At 32.6% G+C, this 11,054-nt stretch overlaps 1 long non-coding RNA gene across 1 annotated transcript; it reads right to left on the bottom strand.

The window, feature by feature from the left end:
* Positions 1-1,726: 1,726 nt before the first annotated feature.
* Positions 1,727-2,981, bottom strand: LOC116030686. Its single transcript, XR_004100442.1, has 2 exons — positions 2,525-2,981; positions 1,727-2,093 (listed from the first exon to the last, which is right to left on the bottom strand). It is a non-coding gene; the product is annotated as an uncharacterized LOC116030686 (long non-coding RNA).
* Between the last annotated feature and the right edge of the window lie 8,073 nt (positions 2,982-11,054).

Genomic DNA, 11,054 nt, shown 5'->3' on the forward strand with positions numbered 1-11,054 from the left:
ATATATATATATATATATATATATATATATATATATATATATATATATATATATATATATATATATATATATATATAATATGTATAAAAGTAAAATCCTCCTATTTCATTTTTTCCGTCCAAACTTTTGTAGTCAATTAATTAAATATTTTATTAATCAAATAATTAATAAAGCTTATTCGGTAAGAAAATGTAAAATGCAAATTAACTAATATCTATTAATTGGTAATATAATTTCTATATTCATGTATTAACGTAATTACATAATACTGTGTAGAAAAGACATATTAATTAGGTAATAACATAATAGCATAATTGGTAATATTATGTATGCTATTCTATAATATAATTGGTAATATTATTGTTTGCAAATTCTGCATATTTTTACAATATTTAGTTTAGTCAAGTTTTACTATATAAAATTTAAATATTTGTAAACTACATCAAAAATATTATTAGATATAAAAAATTTAAATTTAAAAGTCATAAAAAAATATTAAAGAAAATAAACAAATTAAAGTTATGTTAAATACGGTAAGAGTATATTTACTAAATATTATTAATAATATGTTAAATACTTATCAGTTGTTCAAAAGAGTTTTTTTTTTTTAAAAACTATTTACTGTATATGGTAAGAATATATTTATTAATATCTTACAATATTTATATTATGTAATATTTATCATCTATTTTAACCAACTTCCATATAGATGGTACATATTTTGTTTACATTTTTTTTTATTTTCGTATATATGGTAACATGAATGAAAATCAAAAGTATTTGGATGCTTATTATATTTTCAGCCAATAATTCAATTCTATATGCTATGGAATCATGAACTAATATAAGCAATTAATAATATAAACAATTGATATATACGCTAGGGGCTCACGACCATTACCCAAATTGAAATTGATGTAATATTTAATAATCTTATAATTGATTAATTATATTCATAAATACTAATATTTAATATATAATAATAATAAGGGAAATTGTAATATATGCCCCTCCATAATATGTTAATTATCAATGTCACCCCTAAATTATTAGTGGTGTAAATATTGTCTCTCAATTTTCAAAACAATACATAAATTTTAGTATTGCTGTTGGAAATCATCAGATTTCCGACCACCTAAAGTGGTCGGAAATGGCCTTAAATAGGTCGAAAATGCCCGTTCCGACCAATTTGGGTGTCCAAATTCCGACCACGGGAGGAAGTAGTTGCAAATTCCGACCACTTTCTCCAAACGTCGGAAATAAAATGACCAACAAAACAACCAGGCTTGTCCGGATTTTCCGACCATCGGGGGTCGAAATTTCCGACCACTATGGTGGTCGGAAAACTGGAGAAAACAAATTAAAAAAAATCATTTCACGAAATGAATATTATATTTTTATATATATATATATATATATATATATAGATATATATATAATTTATTTATTTTTTTGTTGCAAGTTGGTAAAATAATTGTTGAAAAACATATATACATTTCATGAATATACAATTGAAAATTTAAAACATTCTAAAATTTAGGGTTTAGGGTTTAGGGTTTAGAGAAGGAAATAATTTGGTAACAAAACTGAGAAGGAAATAATCCATCAAATTGTTTGACACCAGATACAGCAAACTCTTCAAAGTAACTCCTAACTTAATACTAGCAAAGATCAACTAGAGCAACAGAGGTAGAGCAGTCAGTAAATGACATTACATTCTTCAAAATAAGATGAAATGAAATTATTTGTATTAAAGCAAGAACCTTTCACACTCAAAAGCCCTTATTTATAATCTAAATTGTAGAATTGAAGCTTTTAAAGACACTTACACTGCCACCACAAGGATTAGCATTTTAGATTCAACAAATTCAATGTTCATTTTAGATTATTTAAATGCAGTACTACATCAAGGATGAAATAATGGAAACAAACACTGCCTCTACTATATATGTGTTTGATTTGGTACTTCAGAAGATTGGGGATTCATTGCCACAAGTTAGACCTCAGTGATGCCAAATAACAGCACTGCTCAAGAAGCATAGAGTTGATCACCCATGACTGCCCAATAAACTAGTAGTGAAGCTGCACAATGCCTGATATATAAAATATGTTGTCTATGGGTGAGCAAATGGTAGAGCAAGCAGATATAATACCTATCTCTGTTCTCACACTTCCATTTAAACACTTGATTTGCATGACTTCACTGAACATTTTCATCTTTTAGAGCACTATTAACAAAATTTTGCACACTAATTTTGACTTAGTTTCAATCAATTAATTCACGGGTCAGCAATCTCCATTCACTTTGCAAAGCAGTAACTGATAGAACCATTAATATATGTGTTTGATAATTTAGCTAAAACTAGAACAATTAAAAGCCCACAACTGACTCTTACAGTACAAGGATTAACATTTTAGATTCAACAAATTCAACCCCAACTAATCAAAGCAGCATCTTAACCCTCGCACGCTCTAACCCTAGCCCCAAAAAATCAAAACAAAAGACATGTAACTATATGGATACCTGAAATCGGAATTGGAGCAAGAATAGCAGTCGGGCGGAACCTACTCTGGCGGCACGGCAAATCCTTCCGGGGACTGGCAACACTTCCGACGGCAGTCTGTGGAGCTCCAGTCGCTGGTTCGCGGTCGGCGGCAACGACTTCTGGTTCGCGGTCGGCGGCGACTGCTTCTGGTTCGCGGTCGACGGCGACGGCTTATGGTTCGCGGTCGACGGCGACGGCTTCTGGTTCGCGGTCGACGGCGACGGCTTCTGGTTCGCGGTCGACGGAAACGAACGGAAGAATGGGAAGAAGAGGCGAGATACGAGAGTTGGCGATCGTGGAGGGCTGCTCGCTGCTGCGTCTTGCCCTGGTTGAGGGGAAGAAGACAACAGATTTTGATTTCAAATTTTCAGATCTAGGGTTTGTTTGTGTTAATTGTGTTGTCTACTGGAGCGCTGGAGGTGTATCATTGATATGTCTAGTTCTATTCTCCTTTTCTTGTGAGCGAGAGGCGCCAACCCAAATAAAAAAATACCGCCTAAATTTTTATTTTTATTTTTGGTTAAAATAATTACCGCCCAATTCTTATATCCATATTCAAAAATAAAATAAAATAAATTAATTTATAAATCACACAATTAGATTAAAAATCAATTCAATACTAATTGGCATATTGTTATTATAATTATATACTAATTCAAAATGTATAATTTCTATAAATTCACGATGGTCCAACGACATAGCTGGAGATATATTACATTGTAATATAGTCAATAGTAGTCAAAAAAACAATACACAATACAATACACGACTGGGGTGAAAATTTAGCACAATTCATTTTTTTTGTAGCATAATAATAATAATAATAATAATAATAACAACTTCAAAATAAAAATATTTTAAAATTTATATATTCATTATTAAAAATAATTTATGATGTTGACTATTATTATTATAAAATATAAATTATATTAAAGTTTACATAATAATAATAATAATAATAATAATAATAATAATAATATCTTTATTGGTTATTTTATATGCAACCATTTTATCAGCTAACGTAATAAGTTAGAATAAATGTTGTAAAGAGTTAAGTTAGAAAATGATTCTATGTATTTGTATATGATGTAGTAAATACGGAGATGTCTAATCATTCTTATGTATGGAGATTAATTCCTTTTACGGGTTTGCTTGTTGGTTTACAACTTTAAGCCCAGTTCACGGGACAATGGATCAGAGGTTACCAAGCTAAAGGTTGGAGTATACACTAAAACCATTGTTGACACTCTGGCAATGCACCCATATCGCACTTGATCCAAGCGAATCGTGGCCTTCGTTCGAGTTATGGCCTGGACCCTTCCTTTTGGACCTTCGTCAGTAACCTATGACATTCTTGCACGTATTTCGAGCTCTCTAACTTAAACTAACAAGCCGACTAGGTAAACGGATTGTAACCGGATCCGACCCTAGCATCGTATCTCGTAGTTAATACTGTCCGTATATACTACACCAATAGTGTACGATTAATGGATTGTTTCGAAGCATCTTTGATTCTAATTTGCCTAACGGTATGTTAAAGTGGTTGTTTATATTAACGGATGGTTTTGACATTATTATCTAAATTTAGCTTATAGTATTTATCGTGTGGGTTCGAGATCTAGGGCGAGTAACGTGGTCGGGATCAGGCCTAACGGTGTTTAACCAATAACTTACTATGCTGAGAAGGAGCATAAGTTTCAAGTCGGGGCCAAATGAGTACCATCAGGAGGTCGGAAGCGATTGGAAAATTATCCTCCCTATGCATAGAATTATGAAACTCAATAGAATTATGATTCTCAATAGAATTATGATTATAGAGTCCAAACAAGAATAAAGGTTTTAAGGAGTTCAAGTGAGAAAAATGAGTTCATGTATATGGAAAGGGGGGCATAGTATTATTTTTCACAACAAAAATGGTGAAATGGTTGTTACCCTATGCTAATTTGTTTGTTTATATTGAACATCAAGACATATCAACATACGACTATTAAACTCTTTGCATCGTGGTTGGTTGAAGAATTGCAAGTTAAAATATAAAAATAAAAAAAATAAAAAAAATATAACAATTCCGACCACTTGTGGGAAATACCGACCACCAAGATGGCCGGAAACAATATGTTTAAACAATTAAAACTTGTCAAAAACATTTTCAACCACCCTGGTGGAAATTCCGACCACTAGAGTGGTTGGAAATACACTCTAATTTTTAAAAATTAAGGTTGGCGAAAATTTTCCAACTACTATATAAATAGTGGTCGGAATTTCCGACCACCCTTCATAAGTGGTCGGAAATTCCGACCACTTTCCGACCACCATAACCCTTCGACGGAAAAGTGAAAAAAAATCACTTTTTGTGACATTTTTTGGGTGGTCGAAAATGAGGTCGGAAATTCCGTGATTTCCAGCAATGGGATAGAGCATGTAATAATAAGTACATTAAATGACATAACTTTATTTTATCGTAATGAAATGGAACAATAAATACACATGGATTGTTATATTTTTTTAAAATTATTTAAACTTTAAAAAATTTAATTACACATGGAGTGTTATATATTTTTTATAATAATTACAATTAATTCATTCAAATATGGAGGATGAAGAAAAAAACTAAATGCGATAGGGTGAAAATGAATATACTTAAGGTATAAAAGTATAATTGCACATATATTAGTGTAATTGACTAATAATAACTGTCTAATAATTATTATGGTAATTAAACTAAACATTGTAAACAAACAAGTCATATATTAATCAATTGATTGAGTAATACTTTGCACTAATCTTATAATCAAATAAATATACATGTTCAATATTAGAATTTTTTATAATTTTATCTTTATTTTTATTATCTAAATATATAATAACAAAAAATTATCCGTGCATCGCATGGACAATCAAAAAACATAATCGATCCAACCAATTTCATCAATTGTGCTATATAATATTCGATGTTATAATTTATATAATTGTATATCGATCTAAATATTTTTAAAATATTATAACAAATCTATTCCGTGCAACGCACGGGCAAAAATACTAGTAAAGATTAAAAAGAAATATATTGAAATTTTCAAATACTAAAATTATAGATTTTCGCATCATCTAAAAGAGGGAATTTTTAAGAATATATGTAATTAGATTTTCACGAGCCAAAGTGTATTTAGGATAAAAAATTAAACCTCTTATTTCTTTAAAAAATTTTATCGTGTTTTTATTGACTGACAATCAAGAACCCAAAGATAATTTTGGAGATAAAGTTATGAGAAAATGTTTTGGAAATTATATTGGAGTATGAAAAGAAGTTGAGGATTACGTACAAAGAAATTGAGGAACATCAAGAAAATTAAGAGCATCCTTATTATTTGGGGTTTTTTCTCCAATCTCAACATCCATCTCATCATTCACTATCTCAATCACAAAAATTATTCTTCACATTAGTTTAAGGTTTTTTCTCATTTTTTTGTGAACCCACCATTTTCAACCATATATTTTAATTATCTTTTTATTTATTTGAATTATAAATTTATAATTATAAAAATTAATTTAAAAAAACATACCTACATTTAATTAAATTGATAATTACAAATATTTAAATTAATTTTCTTTGTTGCTCTTTATATTTCAATCATTTTAAATTTTAATTATAATTAAATCATTCAAAAGTTAATTAAAAAATATTGTATTTTACAAAAAAATAATAAAACAAACAAACAAATTAAATGATTAGTAAAAAAAAAAAAAAAAATGGCCGTGAAAAAACAGAACAGAAAAGAAACGAAACAAACGAAACGAAAAGCGGAAAAGGCTTTCAAAAAAAAAAAAAAACGAAACGCAAAGAAAAGAACATAAAAAATAATATTTCTCACATGAACCATGGCATTGCAGGGATGCATTTTGCAAAAAGACTCAACACCATATCAGTTTAAGACCATATCTTTACTTTTATACTATTCCAAAAACTAACTATGATTCATTGGTGTAGATGCTCTAATACGAAGCAGCTAAGAGCATCTCCATTGATGCATATTAGGGGATAATGTCAGAAATCAAGCCACCTTGGCAATGAGCAGGGGCGGAGCCAGGATTTGTTGGTGCGGGGGGCCAATCATAATTTCAGACAGAATAATAAAATACAATAATATTCATTTAATATATTCCAAAATACATCATCATATTACAAATCTATTAAAATTTAGAACGTCTTATTTGCTTGTCACGAAAATCATCTATAATTGAATCTATATTAAATTGTTTTGCAATTTGTTTTTCAATATATACTAACAAACAATCATTAAGAAATTCATCTTCCATCTTGTTACGAAGTGTAGTCTTGACCATATTCATGGCAAAAAATATCGTTTGTTCTGTAGTAAGTTAGTAACTGTAGATACTGGAAGTGTGAGAATAAGAGTTACTACTCTGAACACAAGAGGATATATGTTCGATTTTCACGTATTCACCAACTATTGGCATAGATCATAAATATTTTCTAGTGTTCTAAAATTAAGAAGTTGTCGCACATGTTCAAAATGTTCAAGTAAAATGTAGTGTCTTATTGACAAATAGTCTTCCAAATAGATGTTTGGGTTCAATTTCCCATTACCATCTTCTAACAATTCTCTAGTTAATTCTTTATTTGTATCAAACTTGAGTGTTGTCCAGAACTACAAAAATTCAAATGCTTTAAAAACTATAAATGCATTCAAGAAATGGAAAATTACACATGTACATTTACAACTTGAAGTTTGAAGAAGATGAAAAGAACATGCGATTAATGCGAAGGGCGTCCGAACTGTGCTGTGAGCTATGTTCTACTGCAATCTGATTTAGATGGTTTAAGAATTGGGATTGAAAGTCAAAAAGTAAATAATATAAAGCTCACTCTACAAGATTGCTTGGAGAGGGCAAAATAGTAAATATTTGGTGAGGGGGTCCAAAAAAAAAATTTACTGCAATGCTAATACAAAAAAATATTTTGGCGGGGGCCAAGGCCCCCTGCAGCTTACATGTGGCTCCGCCACTGGCAGTGAGAGGAGAGGAGAGAGAAGGGGGAGGAGCTTCTGCAGTGAAGAGAGATTAGAACAGTGAAAGTTGACATTTGTGCTTTTAACAACACCAGCTGCTGTGCGCGACAGCAGCAGCCCATGCGGGCGCACGCAGTCACGCCTGACGCATTTAACTTTTTTTTTTTTTTTTGTTTTTTTAAAATATCAAATTTGTTTTTATTTTTTTTTCATCTCCTCTCATTTTCTCTTTCCTAATCACACTTACAAAAACTCCTCAATAACCGCGAAATATCCTCATTGATAAAGATGCTCTAAGGACATATGTATTAAATTCAAGGAGCAGGTGAAGTTGTATTGAGTGCATATTTACAAGTATATTAAGTTGTAGCATGAAGCATGCCAACCCATAACCTTTGGCATGACTCTGATACCAAATTGAAGCATGTGTTTTATTTCAACCAAAAGTCTAAGTTGATAGTTCGACTGCACATTTATGTTTATATATTATTTATGATCAACAAAATTGGAACAGTTGAGTATGTGGGTACAAACTATTTAAAGAAGCAGCTAAGGTTGTGCTGTAAGAAATAAAACTGAACTGAAGTATATAAAACATAGGATCTAACCTCTAGCCATAGCTTTAGATTGATGTAGATTGTGTAATCACGGGACTACTGCAACAGAGTAACAGCAATGTTTCTCTCACTTTCTCAACCCTCTCTTTGATGGTGTAGAGAATGAATGTTCAAGCAGTGAGAGGACCAAGGGCTCTTATTTATACTAACCATATGCCATCAATATGGTAATATATCCCTCTCCAATTATACTTTCAATCACCATTAGTATTTACCTTAATTAACATAAGCTGATATGGAAGTTATGCACCATATAATTATATTACCTTAATTATTATAATTACTACCTATATTATAATAATATAATATTGGTAAGTGTTACATTCTCCCACTTGGTGCAAAACTTCATAACCTTAAAAATCAGAAAACACCAACCATAGTGATATGTCCTCCTCAAAACGAGTAGCATCCATTATGATTAAATGTAAACTGACTTTGGGCACTTAATTTTGGGAAACTTAATTTTGGGAAACTTAATGAAACAAACTCTATGTTTATTTCAGGTCCAACCAAAGTACATTATCTCAATAAAATAAAGGTGTACAAACTTAAATGAGATAAATGTCTGAAAGCAAAAGAATTTCATTAAAATTGAATACTGAATGTATATACAAATTACAAAGTGGGCGAAAGTCCCATTTCTTTAACAAGATCCTTGAATTTAAATGGAGGCATGCCTTTAGTCAAGGGATCTGCTAACATCAACTCAGTACTAATGTGTTCAACGATTACAACTTTATTCTTGACACGTTCCCTAATAGATAAGAATTTGATGTCGAGGTGCTTACTTCGACTCCCACTTTTGTCATTCTTAGCCAGGAAGACTGCAGCTGAGTTATCACAATAGACCTTCAATGGCTTAGATATGGAGTCCATGACTCTAAGCCTAGAGATGAAATTCTTGAGCCACACACCTTGTGATGTAGCCTCGTAAAGGGAAATGAACTCGGCTTCTATGGTAGATGTAGTTATTAAAGATTGTTTAACACTTCTCCACGAGATACCCCCACCAGCCATGATAAAGACGCACCCTGAAGTTGACTTTCGAGAATCAATACAGCCAGCGAAGTCCGCATCAGAATAACCGACAACATCTAGCATGTCCGTCTGCTTAAACCCAAGCACGTAACTCTTAGTTCCTTTTAGGTACCTCAAAACTCTCTTCACAGCTCTCCAGTGGTCCAAACTTGGATTATGCAAGTATCGTCCTAGCATCCCGACAGCAAAAGCTATGTCTGGCCTTGTACAGACTTGAATGTATCCAAGACACCCAACTACTGCAGCATATGGGATGTTCTTCATGGATTCCTTTTCAAGATCATTCTTTGGACATTGATCCAGACTAAACTTGTCCCCTTTTGCTATGGGGGCAACGTTTGGTGAACAATTCTGCATCTGAAATCTCTCTAACACTTTGTTGATGTGGGTTTCTTGAGATAGACCCAGTATACCTCGAGACCTATCCCTATGGATTTTTATGCCAATAACATAAGAGGCATCACCCATATCCTTCATATCAAAGTTTTTAGAGAGGAATTGTTTCACATCACGAAGCATCCCCTTATCATTAGTGGCAAGCAAAATGTCATCCACATATAAAACAAGAAAGCATATTTTACTCCCACTTACCTTCTGATATATACAATGATCAAGAGGATTTTCAGCAAAACCAAATGAAGAAATTACCCCATCGAACTTGATATACCATTGCCGGGAAGCTTGTTTTAGTCCATATATGGATTTCTGAAGCTTACAAACTAAGTTCTCACCACCCCTAGAAGAGAAACCTTCAGGTTGTTTCATAAAAACCTCCTCTTCTAGATCACCATTAAGAAAGGCAGTTTTCACATCCATTTGTTGCAACTCAAGATTGAAATGTGCAACCAAAGCCAAAATGACTCGAAGTGAATCTTTCTTTGATACAGGAGAGAAAGTCTCCTTATAATCGATTCCTTCCTTTTGAGTAAATCCCTTCGCAACAAGTCGGGCCTTGTATCTCTCAATATTGCCTAATGAATCTCTTTTGGTCTTAAAGACCCATTTGCAGCCAATAGCCTTGGCCCCATTAGGCAATTCAACAAGTTCCCAAACTCCATTGCTCTTCATGGAATTTATTTCATCCATCATGGCTTTATACCATGAGTCAGATTGCGCAAAATTTGTAGATTGAGAAAATGTTTCAGGATCATTTTCAGCTCCTATGTCAGATTCTTGTAGATATGAAACATAATAACTAGGAAGTGCTGATCGTTTTACCCGTGTAGACCGTCTTAAAGTTGGATCACCACCACCTTGCATAGGTTGTGGGGCAACAACCTCTTCAGGAACTGGGAGCAGTTCTTGAATTGGCTCAGTCTGCATCAGTTCAGGATCTTGCTGTAAATCCTGAATTGGTTCAACCGTTGGCTCAAAATCTGGTTCAGGGGTTTGCTGTAAGTCCTGAACTGGTTCTTTCAAAGGCTGAGCCTCAGCTTGTGGAATCTCAATAGTGGGCTGTATATCTACAGGCGAAACTGAAAGAGCACTGCGGATAAGTACAACACCACTAGATGACGTAGAAGGCTGAGAGTCCATATGATCAAATGAAAGAATCAAGTCCTTAAATCGATCACTCCCACTGATTAAGTCATCTTCAAGAAACTTAGCATTTCTTGATTCCACTATCCTAGTAGTATGAGATGGACAATAAAACATATAGCCCTTAGATGATTGTGCATATCCAATAAAGAAAGCAGTAATTGTCCTTGGGTCAAGTTTCTTTTCGTGTGTGTTATAAATCCTCACCTCAGACGGACATCCCCAAACACGCATATGTTGCAAACTCGGTTTCCAACCTTTGAATAACTCAAACGGTGTCTTAGGGA

The sequence above is a fragment of the Ipomoea triloba genome, chromosome 9 (assembly GCF_003576645.1).
Source record: "Ipomoea triloba cultivar NCNSP0323 chromosome 9, ASM357664v1".
NCBI classification, from domain to species: domain Eukaryota; kingdom Viridiplantae; phylum Streptophyta; class Magnoliopsida; order Solanales; family Convolvulaceae; genus Ipomoea; species Ipomoea triloba.